Source organism: Schistocerca gregaria, chromosome 2 (assembly GCF_023897955.1).
Source record: "Schistocerca gregaria isolate iqSchGreg1 chromosome 2, iqSchGreg1.2, whole genome shotgun sequence".
Taxonomy (NCBI): Eukaryota; Metazoa; Arthropoda; class Insecta; order Orthoptera; family Acrididae; genus Schistocerca; species Schistocerca gregaria.
Genome location: NC_064921.1, coordinates 103932383 through 103951448, shown reverse-complemented (window position 1 = coordinate 103951448; position 19066 = coordinate 103932383). Strand labels below are relative to the sequence as shown.

Below are 19066 nucleotides of genomic sequence, written 5' to 3'. Positions count from 1 at the left end.
AAAGCAACAAGGGGTGCAAGCCCCCTCCATGAAAAACATGACCACACCATAACACCACCGCCTCCAAATTTTACTGTTGGCACTGCACACACTGGCAGATGATGTTCACTGGGCATTCGCCATACCTACACATTGGATCACCACATAGTGTACCATGATTTGTCACTCCATACAACATTTTATCACTGTTCAATCATCCAATGTTTACACTCCTTACACCAAGCAACGCACTGTTTGGCATTTACTGGCGTGATGTGTGGCTCATGAGCAGTCGCTTGTCCATTAAATCCAAGTTTTCTCACCTCCTGCCTAATTGTCATAGTACTTGCACTGTATACTCATGCAGTTTGGAATTTCTGTGTGGTGGTCTGGATAGATGTCTGCTTATTACACATTACGACCCTCTTCAACTGTCAGCAGTCTCCGTCAGTCAACAGATGAGGCTGGTCTGTACACTTTTGTGCTGTACATGTCCCTTCACATTTCCATTTCATTATCACATCTGGAACAGTAGACCTAGAGACGTTTATGAGTGTGGAAATCTTGTGTACAGACGTATGACAGAAATGACACCCAATCACCTGACCACATTTGAAGTCCATGAGTTCCATGGATTGCCCCATTCTGCTGTCTCACGATGTTTAATGACTACTGAGGTCACTGATATGGCTTTCCTGGCAGTAGGTGGCAGCACAATGCACCTAATATGAAAAATGTATGTTTTTGGGGTGACTAGATACTTTTGATCACATAATGTGTATATTGCAACAGAGTACTACTCATTGACAACATCCTTTTGTACTTATTTGTTCGTGTATTAGTTATGCAACTTCATGGCACTGATTGGTAGCTGTATGCAATACTGTATGAAAACACAATTTTTAAAAATTGTTCTCATATCAATGTCAATGGAACAAAAATGTCTTGCTCCTACTGTATAGTAGTGCATAAAAATGCCATACAACTGTGGACAGTACTGTGTTAGAGGAACATGAGAGATGTACATGTCTATATTACCCCAAATAATGAGCTGTAACTGAGGACAGCCTAGAAATTAAATAAAATCACCATCAGATGGACAAGTGGCTTCTAGAACTAGGCATATCTTATACAAGAAGCTATATTAATTAAAATAACAAATAATGCTCCTAAATGCAGTATGCAACCCTGTCATCATGAGGTTGCTCCAACCACACAGAATATTGAGTGAAAAACAAAGTTTTTCATGACCATGACTAAGACACCAGTTCTGCTGTGATGGCTGACATTGCTATATTAACTTGGTATTTTCATGCCGACTTGAGTTGTGAATGAAAGCTGAAAAAAATAAGTGAGTAGCACTAGACAGTGAGGGGAACACTGGACTAAAAACCCGTGAGAGAGTAAACTGCTTGACACAACTGAAAGCTCAATATTTGAAATCATTGAAGTAAATTTCATACTATAGTGATATATTTTGGTGTGATGGATTTGTTCAAGCATCAAATTCAAGATATTCCTTGACAGTGAGTCTTTTGCAAATGCTTGCTATGAAACAGTTTTTGAACCAACTGAAATTTTTGCACTGCTAAAATACTGTCTCACAATATGTGGAGCAAGTGAATCATTTGAATTCTTCATTCACTCTTCTTGTGATGAAGCACTTGTTTGGTATTTATGGATAACATATAATAAATCATAAAAGAATCAGTAATTTTTTTAATTCATTGTATGCAAGAAGTAGGGTACTCAAATTTCAGATATTTATCGCTACTAGTACCTTAAAACTTCTGTTTTCCCTTCTAAGTGTTCACAGTGTTACTTTAGTGATGTTAGTGTAATGATTCTTTATTTTTCAGTGTCTCCAAACCTGTAATGCCACCAATGCGTTAACATGTTTTGTGATGCTAGAGTACAGAGCCATATGAGGTGCCACTGGGTCTAAGTTAAAACTACAAAAGCTGCTCCTGTTTCCCAGGAACACAGTCTCTAAACCTACCACAATGCAAATCTCTATGTAGAATTAGCAAATTTTATAATTTTGTAAGAATGCTTAGTAAACCCATGGAGACCACACCATTGGTAATGTAAGTGTGGGATAATAAGACTCTATGGTCAGTGGTTGAGGGCCCATGACGACACTTTCAGTTCACTATGAACAGTTGTTAGTGTACATGCATTTTTGTCGTGTCTCCATGTTCTCAATAAACTTGCTATCTTCATTTCACTAGAGGTTTTCTGACCAAGAATTCCCACATTCTTGGCCCCACAGTGAATGATAACAGTACTACGAATTAAACAGTGCAGTTTGCCTGATTGCCTTCCCTATGACAATGGAGCCATCAAACAATTACTGCTCACGTGGACAACAGGTACAAAAAAGTGACTATCATGATACTTTGTATAACAATTTTTATTTGCCTCGATCAGTGTACAATACATTGGAAACATGAAAATGACATTTTTATGTGCCATTCTATTTACTACAACAATATCTATATATTCATGGACAATGTGTAATGACTTTTTATCTTCTTGGTGATGAGGTCATTCTGTCTTCCCACCACCAAGACACTGTTACACAGGCTATTTTGGACATAAACAGCACACATTGTTTGATTTTACAGCTCCATCCACGTCGGGCACTAGTCCAGCTGAATCAACTTGTAGCCTCATGCAGGGGCCGGCCAGTTGAGCCATGAAAGAAGGTTTTCAGTTTACCATCCACATTGTGCATAGCCCATCCACTATTACCTGCAGATGACACATTGCACCACATTCATGACAAAATTTCTGTGGAGCTTATGCACAACCAGCTTTTCACCCTAAACTGCCACAATGCCAACCATAACAGCTGGTAACATGGTTCATGATCATCGAGTTCATTTTACATATCCTTGGTATCTTTGGTGACACTTCCAAGTTTGTTGGCCTGTTGAGCAACACAGCAAAGCACACCCAGAACATAAGTAATGCCATATAACACCTCCAGCTAAAGGCAAATTCAATGTCAGCAGGACACCAGAGCAGTAGTTATGACAAGTAATTTACAGTGAAAGATTAGACAACAGGGCACCATCTTGGCTTTAGAGGTGTCCCTATTCATATCAAGTCATCAGACAATGCATTGTGGACGCTAAGGCTCATCATGCTATCACTACAAACACAGTTAGCAGTTATTTTACATGAGAATAAAATTATACAACGCAAATTACTTCTGGCTGACAGACATTTCGCTATTCTCTAGCACCCACAATTCACAGATGCACCAGACAACAATGGCTGCCACCAGCATATGCAGTGAGCGCAATGCCATTGGCAGCAAAGGGCTGCTGAGGTGCCCCAAGTGAGTCTATACACTCATGAGAGTGATGTCACAAGCCCCCTGCCATGAGTGACCTTCAGTCACCCATGATGGCCACACCTCCTGCTGACAACAACTTTCTACTATCAGGTGAGATAATGTGCTGGTTCCACACTCACTTTAGCACTAAGGCACACAAACGTTCCATGCTGTGCAGTCATCTAAACAGAAAACATCGTCCTCAATAGATGCTCTGGATTGCTTCACTTGTTTAAGTCACCTACTGCTAAAACATACGGGCCATATTGGTTTCGCCCCAGTTCTAAGTAACTGTAGTAGACTCTACATGTTAGTTCACTCAGCAAATCAATACTTTCTGATTGACACTGGCTCATAAGCAAGCACCAATTTCAAGGAGAACTCATCAATGGAGCTTACTATATCAGCCATCCAGCTATGTGCCACAAGCGATTCAACTTTCAAACTTTACAGAACTGTTAGACGCACTGTACATCTCGGCCTATGTGAAAATTTACCAAGGTAATTTTTGGTATCCTTTTGCATACCAGCAGAGAAGAACCTGTACCTGGCATCACTGCTACCGACTCCATGGGACCTTAGAGGGCCTGAGCCCCCTCAAAAACTCGTTGGGTGGGTGTGTCGGGGGGGGGGGGGGGGGGGGGGGGGGGGTGCGGAGCTCCCCTAGTAATTTAGGAAAATTATTTGCTATATTATTCTTTGTAAAATCACAAAATTATGCTGAAATTTTTTATTTTCATTTTAAAGTACCGTACATTCAGTAATGAGTTAAAACAAATAATTATTCTACATCTACATTTATTCTCCGCAAGCCACCCAACGGTGTGTGCGGAGGGTACTTTACATGCCACTGTCATTACGTCCCTTTCCGGTTCCAGTCGCGTATGGTTTGCGGGAAGAACGACTACCGGAAAGCCTCCGTGCACTCTCGAATCTCTCTAATTTTACAATCGTGATCTTCTCGGGAGGCATAAGTAGGGGAAAGCAATATATTCGATACCTCATTCAGAAACGCACCCTCTCGAAACCTGGACAGCAAGGTACACCGCGATGCAGAGCGCCTCTCTTGCAGAGTCAGCCACTTTGCTAAACATCTCCGTAACGCTATCACGCTTACCAAATAATCCTGTGACGAAACGCGCCGCTCTTCTTTGGATCTTCTCTATCTCCTCCGTCAGCCCGATCTGGTACGGATCCCACACTGATGAGCAATACTCAAGTATAGGTCGAATGAGTGTTTTGTTAGCCACCTCCTTTGTTGATGGACTTCATTTTCTATTATGGTAGCAGGTTAACTGAAAACGAGTGGTGTGAATCATGGTAGTATTAAGTGCAGCGGGCACACTTAGAATTTGTCCAGGTGCGCGAACCTTCGGGTAAAGTATGGTGCCGGAGGGCCAGCGCTACGGCCGTGGCGACATCAAAAGGACTGGAACAGAAGCGCCTAGAACCCTCTGCCTCGCATCGCCTTGACGTTACGAGACATTACGACGCCGCGGCTGTACAAAGCCCACCCTGCTGTCGCAGTCATTCAGTGTGGATAGTTTCATTCAGTACATGCTGCAGACGTGTTTAGTGTTCCAACTTTAGTGTCTAGTGAACTATTTCATATGATTATATTTTATTCATTTACTTTAGTCTCTTAGTGTACTGTTAATTAAGTTTGCAATGGATAAATTTGTTACCAAAAAGGCGTGCTTGGAAGTTGATGATACTGCAAGTCAACCTCCAACAATTGTTGTGTCGTCAATTGCTTCGTCGTCTTCAGCCGAGAACCGTTCACAGCTGAAAACTGGACGATCCGGTACCGGAAGATCATTTCAGAAATCTTGGTTGATCAAATATACAGGTCTAGAAGATGAAGCAACTACCGACAAAGTTTTTTGCAAAAACTGCAAAGAGGTAGATGCTAAAAATCTATTACAATTCAAAAAAAAGAAGATGCATTTACTTCCATAGGGTTTTCTAACTGGATAAAGGGTTTGGAACAATTCCGTCTTCATGAAAATACATTTACGCATAAAGAAAATGTTCTGAAACTAAATTCTATCACAAACTGAAGTGTGGCCTCCAACTGAATGAACAGTTAGATAGCGATATGAAGAAAGGCCGTTTAGCTCTTGAGACAGTTTTTACTACCGTGCAGTTTCTATGCCGACAAGGAATATCAATTAGAGGGAACAAAGATGTAAACACTTTTTTTTTGAATTGTTGGAACTCTGAAAGAATGACATACCTGAGTTTAAAGATTGACTAGGGCGTTCGGGGTGTAAGTGGACGTCCCACGGTATACAAAACGTGACCATTGATCGACTAGGAAAGTCTGTGTAGAGAAAGGTATTGGCTTCAATCAAGAAGGCTGAACATTTTTCTATTATGGTAAACGAAACAAGTGATTCTTTGATTCACGAACAATTGTCTTTTGTATGCGTACTGTTGATGGTTCCTTAATCATCAACGAAGACTTTGTTGGCTTATATGAGACCCCAAACACTGAATCACAAACTCTGTGTAGTATTTCAAAAGACGTTTTTGCTCATCTTGATTTGTCAATGGATAACTTAAGAGGATAGTGTTATGATGGTGCCTCGAATATGAGAGGTAAGTTCAAAGGACTAAAAAAGTTAGTTTTGGATATGCAACCAAAAGCACGTTAGGGTGTAAGACCCCTTTTTTTGAGATGTTGTTTTTATGTAGTGAACCCTGAGCCTTATTCAAAGTAAGCTTAAATTAGCTATTTCACTTATTAATCAAAGTGATTTTACTGTGCAAAAGCAATATTTTGTTTTATTCTTTTAATGATAGTTTAGGATTTATTTAAATGTAATTTCAGTCTTTTCAGGGCTATATATTCACTACTCTGTAATAGTCTATAAGCATGATTATTACTGTAAATTAAATTAGCTTTTTACGAAAATTCCGTGCGTGTTTATGTTTTGTTTCTTTTTTCAAAGCCAAAAAATGTGTCAAGCTTGTCGAGTTTCCCGAAGTGTCGAGTTATCGAAAGTTTAGGTTTCTTGGTTCTAATGTTGATCGTATGACTCTAAAATGCTTTTAAAAAAACTTTAAAACTCACTATTTTTCATCTAAAATTTACAAAATTTCCCAAATTTCCTGGGGCAAGACCCCCAGTATCCCCCCCCCCCCCCCCTCCCCGCAATACTTTTTGTAAGTCGGCGCCGTTGCCTGGCATCACTGGTAGTCTGCCACTTTATGGACAGTCACCTGAGGACACTAGTCTTTGAGCTACAGCTACTCAACTTCTGTCAGACATTAGAATCGGAGATATTAAAGGCCACAACGAGTCTCGAAAAAGTGAGAAAGGAGAAACTCAGACTATACAGGGAGAATCGCATGCCACAATTCTTTTGTTAAAAAGTGAGCTAAATGTAATGCATCCGTATCTGCAACACCTCAGATGGCGCCAGCACCACAAATCAAGCAGACTGGCAGCAGATGGCTACAAGCAGCCAGTTGCTTGTTGGGTCGTAGCGTCGATAACGCAAGTGAGAGATAAGAAGACTCTTTGGTCACTGGTTGAGAGCCCATGAGGAGAGTATCTTCGACACTGTCAGTTTGCGATGAAGAACTGTCTAGTGTGCATGGATTCTTGCTGGATCTCCATGTTGTCAATAAAGCGTATCTTAACAGCATTAATCTGCTGCCTGCATTTCATTACAAGCATTCCAGCTAGGAATACATACAAACTTATGCGGTCATTAATACCAGGCTCAGAAAAACTGCCTGTCCTGTGAGATTTGATACATGAACTACACTTTTTGGCAGTGATTACCAGAGAAGCTTACAACTTTCGCTGCTTGAACGTTTGTCAAAGTTTCATTCACGCTAGAACAACACTGTAATGGTAAGGTCCACTTCCTGTGAATTGATGACACCAGATATTTCAGTAATGTATCCAATGACCAACGACACAGCATATGTTTGTTTACGTGAGGATCCAATGTTTCGAATGGCTCTGAGGCCTATAGGACTTAACATCTGAGGTCATCAGTCACCTAGAACTTAGAACTACTTAAACCTAACTAACCTAAGGACATCACACACATCCATGCCCGAGGCATGATTCGAACCTGCTACCGTAGCGGTCGCGCGGTTCCAGAGTGTAGCGCCTAGAACCGCTCGGACACTCCGGCCGGCATGAGGAGCCAGTTTAGATGAAAACAGTATAGCTGTATTTAAGCACCATGACTAACAACTCACGTAACAATATTATTAATAAGCCATGGAAGGCATAGTCTTGAATTCTTTTTTATTTGCGCAGCAGACTGTACCGACAGAAACTTCAGAGCAGGAGAAGTACTTGCTGGAACGGCAATTACATATCCCTTCCACCTTTGTTTGCCTGCTTCCTCCACTGTTGTTTCTTTTGCTACACTTCTGTCGATAGAAAACGGCAAAAATAGGAAGCTTTCGACGAAATAGCATATTTGCTTCAGCATCCACTCGCCGACTTAGAAAATACTGCTTCTCAAAGGCAGAAACAGGAATACTCACATACCTTTTCCGGTTAGTTGTTAAAAAGTGTTTCTTTCTTTTTCTAGGTTAGTTTTTGTGCCCCTCCATACCCGTTGGGCCTCTCTCACCAACCCTTTGGTATGACTCTGTCGGCTTACAAACGTATGACTTTCTTAAAACTTGTTTAAGGGAGCACAGAAATGAGAGTCGTGTGTACCATGTCCCGTACTGAGAGGCTGTGATGTGTTCCCCGCTACAGAAAGGAAAAGGTCTTCCTATGGCCATGCGTTTCCTCTGGAAACCAGTTCCGTCAATAACCTTGCAAGGCAGGGAAGCGTACGTGGCGGACGGCGCATTAACGTCACCAGCGATTACCTCTCTCCGCTGCAGGGACAGCGGCAGCCAGAGATAAACAAGAGGTGAGGGCTGGCGAACCGGTTACAGCCGGTTACCCACTCAGCCCTTATCTCTGCAAATTGGGGTTACGCTCCCTTTCCCCTGGAGAGGAATCTCTCGTCCGCACATAACGGCTACACACCGAGCCACCGCGACACCACATCTGGTGGCTAACCTCGAATCCTTGGAAAGCATCTAGCGAAAGGCGGCAGTGTGGTTGGGTTGAAATCTAGAACCCACAGGGGACACCGTTCCCGAATCCGCTTCTTCATACACTTACTGTTTCATTTATCTTCTCCTCGTTTCATTTACAGATGTCGTCCTGGATTACATTATAATATCGTAAATTTTCGAACTGACTTGCATTGGTAAACGTTATTACTCGCCGCATACAGTCGTTATCGTTTAAAATTTGTGCCTATTGTCCGTTTGTTTTCTGACTTGATCCGCGCTTTCAATTAATTTCCTCTGGAAACATCGGAATGCTCAGGAACCCACAAGGCAAAAGTAGCAGTAGCAGTAGCAGCCCAGATCATGCTTGGTGTTAGTTGTAGTTTTATTGAACTGCAAACCACTTGTACAAGGACGTTAGACATGTTGTGGTATTAACATATTAGAAGAACAAAAATGGAGTAACTCAATTTACAGCCATTTACATACATATAGGTCTAGTCTGGCAAGAATGTGACAGGCAGTTGGCCGTAGCCTTAAAGTAAGAACCATCGCTGCATTGGCCTGAACTAATATAGGGAAACCACGGAAAATCTAAATGTGACAGCCGAATGAAGATTGGAGCCTCCACCCTCCCGAATACAAGGCCAGTCCGTTTAAACTGGTATATTCCCACCGTCTCATGGTACAATAATGTTTTGTAACGAAGTTATTTAACTCTACAAAAGGCTACTGCAACACTGTTCATTCGTATCTCACTACCAACCACGGCAAGCATTACACATGCAACACACATATTACTTCATAAGTTCACCGGAAAAAATTAATCACGCCTAGACAAATCATTATAAGTACCATATGGCTCAAATGGCTCTGAGCACTATGGGACTTAACATCTTAGGTCATCAGTCCCCTAGAACTTAGAGAACTACTTCAACCTAACTAACCAAAGGACATCACACACATCCATGCCCGAGGCAGGATTCGAACCTGCGACCGTAGCAGTCTTGCGGTTCCGGACTGCAGCGCCTAGAACCGCACGGCCATCGCGGCCGGCTTACAAGTATCATTTAATATCGTGTAATTCCGCCCTTGGAGTTGATAAGCGCCTATATTGGGTTAGAAAGTGAAGCCACAAGGTTGCGTAGGTACGTCGCACCCAATTTAAGCCACTCGCTGAGGACTTGCAGTAATTCCACCAAAGTGTGGAGATGCCGATGTGGGCGTTTTACATGCACCACAGATTTTCTATGGCGTTCTAGTCAGGTGATAATGCATGCCAGTCGAGATATAGCAGTGTGGTGGGAGTCTTCAGAAAATCAGTCACAATTCTTAACCCGATGAACTTTGCAGTTATCGTCTGCGTGTGCGTGTGTGAGCAATAGCCTCTTGCGAGGTGACCTACTCCAAACGTTCACTCCTTGCAGTTCCCGTCGCAAAGTTCTCTCCCTAACAGGTAGGAGTTGACCTCCATTCACTGCTTGCACCAATGCCTGTCGTGTTTGGAGACGATTTTGATTCACAAGCTGCGAAACGCGTTTCTGGTCTCTTTCAGTCAGAATCTTTTCCCGACCACAATTTTAACCACGTGTTTCGCGTGGCCACGTGTGTTACACATTTCTTGTAGACGCGCTCACCAGTCCGCCGCGAAACACCAGATGACGCCGGGTATGTCCAAACATGATTGCCCCTTTCTGCCACTCTGCAACATCCTAACATTTACACTACTGGCCATTAAAATTGCTACACCACGAAGATGACGTGCTACACACGCGAAATTTAACCGACAGGAAGAAGATGCTGTGATATGCAAATCATTAGCTTTTCAGAGCATTCACACAACGTTGGCGCCGGTGGCGACACCTACAACGTGCTGACATGAGGAAAGTTTCCAACCCATTTCTCATACACAAACAGCAGTTGACCGGCGTTGCCTGGTGAAACGTTGTTGTGATGTCTCGTGTAAGGAGGAGAATTGCGTACCATCACGTTTCCGACTTTGATGAAGTTTGGATTTTGGCCTATCGCGATTGCGGTTTATCGTATCGTGAAATTGCTGCTCGCGTTGGTCGAGATCCAATGACTGTTAGCAGAATATGGAATCGGCGGGTTCAGGAGGGTAATACGGAACGCCGTGCTGGATCCCAACGGCCTCGTATCACTAGCAGTCGAGATGACAGGCATCTTATCCGCATGGGTGTAACGGATCGCGCAGCCACGCCTCGATCCCTGAATCAACAGATGGGGACGTTTGCAAGACAACAACCATCTACACGAACAGTTCAACGACGTTTGCAGCAGCATGGACTATCAGTTCGGAGACCGTGACTGCGGATACCCATGACGCTGCATCACAGAAAGGAGCGCCTGCGAAAGTAAAGTTCTATGTACTGACTTGGCAGAAAATCCTAAGAAATTTTGGTCCTATGTCAAAGCGGTAGGTGGATCAAAACAAAATGTCCAGACACTCTGTGACCAAAATGGTACTGAAACAGAGGATGACAGACTAAAGGCCGAATTACTAAATGTCTTCTTCCAAAGCTGTTTCACAGAGGAAGACTGCACTGTGCTTCCTTCTCTAGATTGTCGCACAGTTGACAAAATGGTAGATATCGAAGTAGACGACAGAGGGATAGAGAAACAATTAAAATCGCTCAAAAGAGGAAAGGCCGCTGGTCCTGATGGGATACCAGTTCGATTTTACACAGAGTACGCGAAGGAACTTGCCCCCCTTCTTGCAGCGGTGTACCGTAGGTCTCTAGAAGAGCGAAGCGTTCCAAAGGATTGGAAAAGGGCACAGGTCATCCCCGTTCTCAAGAAGGGACGTCGAACAGATGTGCAGAACTATAGACCTATATCTCTAACGTCGATCAGTTGTAGAATTTTGGAACACGTATTATGTTCGAGTATAATGTCTTTTCTGGAGACTAGAAATCTACTCTGTAGGAATCAGCATGGGTTTCGAAAAAGACGATCGTGTGAAACCCAGCTCGCGCTATTCGTCCACGAGACTCAGAGGGCCTTAGACACGGGTTCACAGGTAGATGCCGTGTTTCTTGACTTCCGCAAGGCGTTTGACACAGTTCCCCATAGTCGTTTAATGAACAAAGTAAGAGCATACGGACTATCAGATCAATTGTGTGATTGGATTGAGGAGTTCCTAGATAACAGAACGCAGCACGTCATTCTCAATGGAGAGAAGTCTTCCGAAGTAAGAGTGATTTCAGGTGTGCCGCAGGGGAGTGTCATAGGACCGTTGCTATTCACAATATACATAAATGACCTGGTGGATGACATCGGAAGTTCACTGAGGCTTTTTGCAGATGATGCTGTGGTGTATCGAGAGGTTGCAACAATGGAAAATTGTACTGAAATGCAGGAGGATCTGCAGCGAATTGACGCATGGTGCACGGAATGGCAATTGAATCTCAATGTAGCGAAGTGTAATGTGATGCGAATACATAGAAAGATAGGTCCCTTATCATTTAGCTACAAAATAGCAGGTCAGCAACTGGAAGCAGTTAATTCCATAAATTATCTGGGAGTATGCATTAGGAGTGATTTAAAATGGAATGATCATATAAAGTTGATCGTCGGTAAAGCAGATGCCAGACTGAGATTCATTGGAAGAATCCTAAGGAAATGCAATCCGACAACAAAGGAAGTAGGTTACAGTACGCTTGTTCGCCCAATGCTTGAATACTGCTCAGCAGTGTGGGATCCGCACCAGGTAGGGTTGATAGAAGAGATAGAGAAGATCCAACGGAGAGCAGCGCGCTTCGTTACAGGATCATTTAGTAATTGCGAAAGCGTTACGGAGATGATAGATAAACTCCAGTGGAAGACTCTGCAGGAGAGACGCTCAGTAGCTCGGTACGGGCTTTTGTTGAAGTTTCGAGAACATACCTTCACCGAAGAGTCAAGCAGTATATTGCTCCCTCCTACGTATATCTCGCGAAGAGACCATGAGGATAAAATCAGAGAGATTAGAGCCCACACAGAAGCATACCGACAATCCTTCTTTCCACGTACAATACGAGACTGGAATAGAAGGGAGAACCGATAGAGGTACTCAGGGTACCCTCCGCCACACACCGTCAGGTGGCTTGCGGAGTACGGATGTAGATGTAGATGTAGATGTAGATGATGAACCTAGGGGCAAGAATGGCAAAACGTAATTTTTTCGGATGAATCCAGGTTCTGTTTACAGCATCATGATGGACGCATCCGTGTTTGGCGACATCGCGGTGAACGCACATCGGAAGCGTGTATTCGTCACCACCATAGTGGCGCATCACCCGGTTGATGTTACGGGGTACCATTGATTACACGTCTCGGCCACCTCGTGTTCGCATTGACGGCATTTTCAACCGTGGACGTTACATTTCAGATGTGTTACGACCCGTGACTCCACCCTTCATTCGATCCCTGCGAAACACTACATTTCAGCAGGATAATGCACGACCGCATGTTGCAGGTCCTGTACCGGCCTTTCTGGATATAGAAAATGTTCGACTGCTGCCCTGGCCATCACGTTCTCCAGATTTATCACCAATTGAAAACATCTGGTCAATGGTGGCCGAGCAACTGGCTCGTCACAATACGCCAGTCACTATTCTTGATGAACTGTGCTTTCGTGTTGAAGCTACATGGGCAGCTGTACCTGTACACGCCATTCAAGCTCTGTTTGACCCAATGCCCAGGCGTATCAAGGTCGTTATTACGGGCAGAGGTGGTTGTTCTGGGTACCGATTTCTCAGGAGCTATGCACCCAAATTGAGTTAAAATGTAATCACATGTCAGTTCTAGTATAATATATTTGTCCAATATATACCCGTTTATCATCTGCATTTCTTCTTGGTGTAGCAATTTTAATGGCCAATAGTGTACCACGCAATTTGTATTGGCACCACCGAGTCTTAATTACATAAGCATTACAATTTTTTCCACTCACAACCACTCACTTCCACCCGCCGCAACCAAAACACCATAGTGCATAATGGGAGGCTTAAAGCTACTCCAATGCATAAGCGGCATTGGTTTGGAGTTAATAGTTGTGGCTACGAAGTGCAATATAGAGACACACGTCCCAAACCTTTACTCTGGCTCTGTGTCATCTAAGAAATCCTTCTCTTACGGTATGGTGGCTTGCGGAGTATCTGTGTAGATGTGGAACGTCATTGTAGATGGATGCATGGTGTCTGTGCTTCGGACATGTCCGAAAGAACAGACACCACTCATTCACATAATGGATTTCGCCTCGATGGGCACATATCGTTCGACCTCCGGTGGGAATCTAAAATTTGCAAGCATCGAGGACATGAACGGGGACTACGATAGGATGTGTCCGGCTGGTGTAGTGGTTAAAGCAACTGCCTAGAAAACAGAAGACCCTGGGTTCGAGTCCCAATAAGGCATATATTTTCATTCGTTGCCGGTGATTCCGTATAAGGTCCTGATAAAGCTGATATCAATAGCTAAAGGAATTATTGATATAAGCTGTATCGGGACTTGAGTTTCCTTTCTCCCCCCCCCCCCCCCCTCCACTTTCAATTTACATAAAATCCTTCACTACATAGCATGCATTACTGAACAGATACTTTTTAACTGCCTTTTTAAAGAAGTTCGTTTCAGTATTTCTCGTATCACTTACCGCTACTTTTACGTCTAAGATTTATTTAATAGCGAGAAAAGTGCTAAGTTGTTTAGTAATTCGGAGTCCACGATAAACTGGAGGTCTTCGATAACAGGCTGCGTAATTACTCGTGTTCAGGTAAAAGCCACCGTCCAGTCACGCAGGTTCACGTTTCGTACGGCTTTCCTAAGTTACTTCAGACCAATGCCAAGATGTTTCGTTTGGTACGGCCATAGATGATTGCTGTCCTCTTCCGTGACCCGCGACCAAATGAAAGGGAAACGCATCTTTGCCTATCTCACTACTAATGAGAGGACGTACACTAAGGTCCGGTTATTTTTGATGACTTACTGAAACAACCTCCAAAGGCGAGAGAGCTGAAGCCTGCTAGTGTGATGAAGGAAGAAATTTTTATCATCATTATTTCGTAAGTAACGGGACAAAAGATGTTGGCGCAAATATTCTGAGCGCTCAACATTGTGTCGGTGACCCCTAAGCCCCTCAGACCTCTCATTTAATGAGCCAGTGAGACACAGTTACTGGCAGTATACATCGACACTTTTCTTTTTACCTTTTGACAGAGATATCGGTAATCTGTTCTACCCTGTACAAATAGTACAAAGGTAATCGTAAACGATGACCAATTTGTTTTCTTAACCTTACTCACCATCTACGTGAATCCAAAGTTTCGGGATTCAAGCTTCAGTCGGTCTCAGAATTTATTCTGCCCCTTTAGGAAGGAAGGAAGGAAAGAAGATCAGTGCCTAAAGTCCCGTCGACATCGAGGTCAATAGAGACGGAGCACAAGCTCGAACATTTCATAGGAACTAACTGGGCATTTGCCTGGAATGATTTAGGGAAATCATGGAAAGCATTCGCCTGGATGGCCAGAGGCGGTTTTTAACCGTCTGCCTCCGAACGCGAGTCCAGTATGCTAACCACTGCGACACCTCGCTCTGTTTCTGTAACTTAATGAATCGCTTCTTTCATAACTTGAAGCGATTTGTATATTATATATTCAAAACAAGGATAAATCAGTAAAATTTCATGGTTACGATAAAAAATCTCACTACAAGCTTTTACGTTTGTCGTAGGTTGAATGGTGTACCTTCCGGATTTTTATGCCACTCTGTTCATAAACGTGCTTCACCGATGTAGTGCACAATCGATCAGTTGTGTTTTGCCCTCTAAAGACTTTGAATGAACTACTGTACTGTTCAGGGGGATCAAATTTTCTGTGAAACGTATCGTCTATAAGACGTTTACAATGTCCAACCTTCATTAATTTCCAAATATTTCGGCGTGTACAAGAAGAGATTTTACAAATGTAGGGTGTCGTAAAAATGCACCGAGAGAAGCGGAACATCTACCAACGTAGCAATTGATGTGAGTCTCGTCAGTGCACTGCACCACGCGTTTTTCCTTTTACAAATGTAGGGTGTCGTAAAAATGCACCGAGAGAAGCGGAACATCTACCAACGTAGTAGCAGTTGATGTGAGTCTCGTCAATGCACTGTACCACGCGTTTTTCCTACGAGTGAACGATACGTGTTGCTTACCATGCGCGTCATAAACGTAAGTACAAGTATGGGGTAGGGCACTCCACTGATAACTGTACATCAATTATCATCATTGTGATGTTACCGGAGTGCAATCTTCCAGGAGTTGACGTAAACGACCGAATATTAACGCAAGCGATGCGTAATCCGTTGTCAAAGGGCGGAAAAACGAGCCACTACTAATTGTGACGACCTCGCTTCGGCAATAGAGGTAACTTCTTTTGATAACTGACATTTAATACCGTCTTGTGGGTGGTTGTGATGAAAATTACTGCACTGAACGGTTTATGTAAAATATATTCAGTAATCTGTTATTTGATCAATAAAGAAGTGACTGATAACATGAATTCTTTATCAGTAAAATAATTCCTTGAAAATCATTTATTGAAGAGCTACAGCAGCTAGTGACGAGCCAGTTCCCTTTTTCTCGTTAGTAAATTTCCTTTGCCGGATATGTTTCCGATGCGTTAAAGATCCAGTTGTTCTCAATTTGTTATACACATATTTAAATGTACGACGTGTAGGGTGAGTACGTTGAGGATATCTTTCAGCCCATAAGTCTCTAGCTCTCACTGAATTTCGTTGGCATTCTCCGTAGATGAGAAGCATATTTACTTGTTCTTCGAAGGAATACGTAATTCACATTCGCTTGATTCGACTACACAAGACTTACCGTTCCTATTAGTGTTGTACTGCGAAACAGTCGAATGGTGTTTACATGTCAATGATATTTTAAATATTTACTATTTCCACGCTTTTTTGCTGTACGTGTCCCTTCACGTTTCCACTTCGCTGTCCCATAGGAAACAGTGAACCTGGGGATGTTTAAGAGTGTAGAAATCTCGCATACAGACGTATGACGCAAGTGACATGCAATCACCTGACCACGTTCGAAGTCCGTGAGTTCCGCGGAGAGCCCCATTCTGCTCTCTCACTATGTCTAATGACTACTGAGGTCGCTGATATGGAGTACATGGCAGTAGGTGGCTGCACAGTGCACCTAATATGAAAAACGTGTGTTTCTGGGGATGTCCGGATACTTTTGATCACGCAGTGTAGTACTATAAAAGGAATTCCATAATATTTGCGCCAGGGAAAGAGGATATAACAAGAGATTAGGTGATATACGCGGTGACATAGCGGCACTGAAGAAGACCAAGAAACAGCGAATATAAGAGTTGACTAAGTGCATAATACGGACAGATTCAGTGCAGTATAAATCTGTAATGAGAAGACAGTGCTTTGACACACATAATAGATGCTTCCGGCATCTGGTAGTATAAAGAAATAACTATCAGGCAGCCAAATAGCACCTAGTGAGTGAAGAAAGAGATACAAGATCCTGGTTCCGAAAATAACGCGATAAAACAGCGTTTGAGAAGAATAACAACAACTTAACTACTAACGATGCGCTATAAGAACAGTAAGATAGTATATCTGACCTACATTTTTGTATGCTACTGAAAGTACGATTAGAAAAGGAAGGTTAGAGAATACCCAGAAATAGAAAGAGAAAAATGCTCCGAAAAAGGGTGGGCCAAAAATGAAAGCTGCTCGGAGAAGACTGCTCCTCGACAAATAGTTGGTACATAAGATTGGTAGAATTGATGGAGAGGAGAAGAACATACTTTTATGGAAGTATATGCTGTGGACGTATGATGTAATAACGTAGGCTATGCGAAACTGAAGATCTGTGAACTATTTGTTGTTCAAAATGGTTCAAATGGCTCTGAGCACTATGAGACTTAACATCTATGGTCATCAGTCCCCTAGAACTTAGAACTACTTAAACCTAACTAACCTAAGGACATCACACAGCACCCAGTCATCACGAGGCAGAGAAAATCCCATATTTGTTGTTTTCACTGTTGTAGTGGCATATACATTTTTCATTATGACATGACTAATTTTGTGAAATCGTCATCTTGAAGGCATTGGAGACTAACCGTCATTAGACCGGAAGGAGTCGCGGAGTAAGTTGCGACACAAAATGTAGAGAATCTGTGAAGAAAAGCGAGAGAGAACATGTAGATCTCTGGTGTTGTTATTACAGTGTTGATATTACAGTGTTGTTGCCGTTTTGAATAACAAACAACTTTGAAGAGGGAAGCTATTAACCATATATAATATTAAAATGTAGCACAAAACACAAAACAACACACACGAATGTTGTGAAGGCTTAGCATTGATGTGCAAGAAAATTACGCCACGCTATGGAAGTGTACCAATATTCCGATATCTCTAAATTACCTCTATAAGTTCGCAGATTAGTACCTTTATGTTACAAACATATAAAAAGTGCCAGTTGTAAAAGATTTCGCTCAAAATATTTCACTTTTTATAAAAAAATAAATTGAAAAATGTTGTTATAATATTTGTAGGGAAGCATTACGCCACCACAGAGACATTAATTAAATCTAATCCTATGCATAGGACTTTGCTCTATCGTTATCAAGTTATCATTATAAACATGCAGCACAGGATACCCTAGAACTACCATTGATGGATACTGATTACAATTAATGTGGTTTTCTGTTGTACGTATAAAATGCTCACAGAGAACTGCTGATGTCATCAAGGCGTAAGTAAATAAAGATTTTAAATAGTGAGCAGAGCTAACTCTGTAGCATTTCTTCGATTGCATTAATACTGAAAGTATTTCTAAAGCGATACAGGCATAAACTTAGTAATTTGATCGTTGCGAACGAAACAATGACTTACCGAAAATTCAGTTTCGGCTACATAAGTAGTCTGAAATATAGTTGGTCAAATATTTTCTGTAAGGATAGTATGTTTAACACGTTCGCTGCCATCGGCTCACCAGCGCGCCCGGCCGATACTGGTGCACATGCCGTGGACGCGTCTGCGCGGCGACTCAGCTGTTGCGAGGCACGACGGTTTAGTCAGGTACAGCCATTTGGTGTGGTTTATTTCACTCAGGCGCTTTAAGAACGTATTGTTTTCAATTTTTACGGGTGCGGTTCACGTTTTTTCCCTACAGTTTTTCTCTGTTGTGGAACTGAAAATTGAAAACAATCGTGACACGGCGGGCCCTTCAGAACCTAAGAAACACAAAAAACGAGACACAATAAACGTACAAAAACCAACGGATGCGGAATTATTACGAATATTAGAAGAAAGTGATTTAGAAACGGAATTGGCCATTGGGGAGGACGGGTGGGGAATCCAGTGAAGAGACTAACGCAGCCGAGTATGCCTTAGAAGAGACTGTAGACATGGCTGTGAATCCAAGCGGCAGGGAACGGGAGAAGGAGTAGTAACAAATATTGTGCATGGGAAAGCGAGCCAGTTGGAATGGTAAATTGCCAGTTTATAAAAAATGAGGCACTGCTAATTCAACCAACAGGAAACACTCCCTTAGATTATTTTCGTCTTTTGTTGACGGACGAATTTCTATTGAAAGTTGTAGAAGGAACAAATCGAAAACCCAATTGAATTATTCCTTTCTGTGGAAACCGAAGAAGAATCACGAATAAATTGTTGGAA

The 19066-nt window shown here is 42.5% G+C and overlaps 1 protein-coding gene across 1 annotated transcript in view; it reads right to left on the bottom strand.

Moving 5' to 3' along the window:
- The window catches only part of LOC126336443 (mast cell tryptase-like), a 105314-nt gene that overhangs the window by 27597 nt on the left and 58651 nt on the right, over positions 1-19066 (bottom strand). The gene's annotated exons all lie outside the window — the stretch shown is intronic.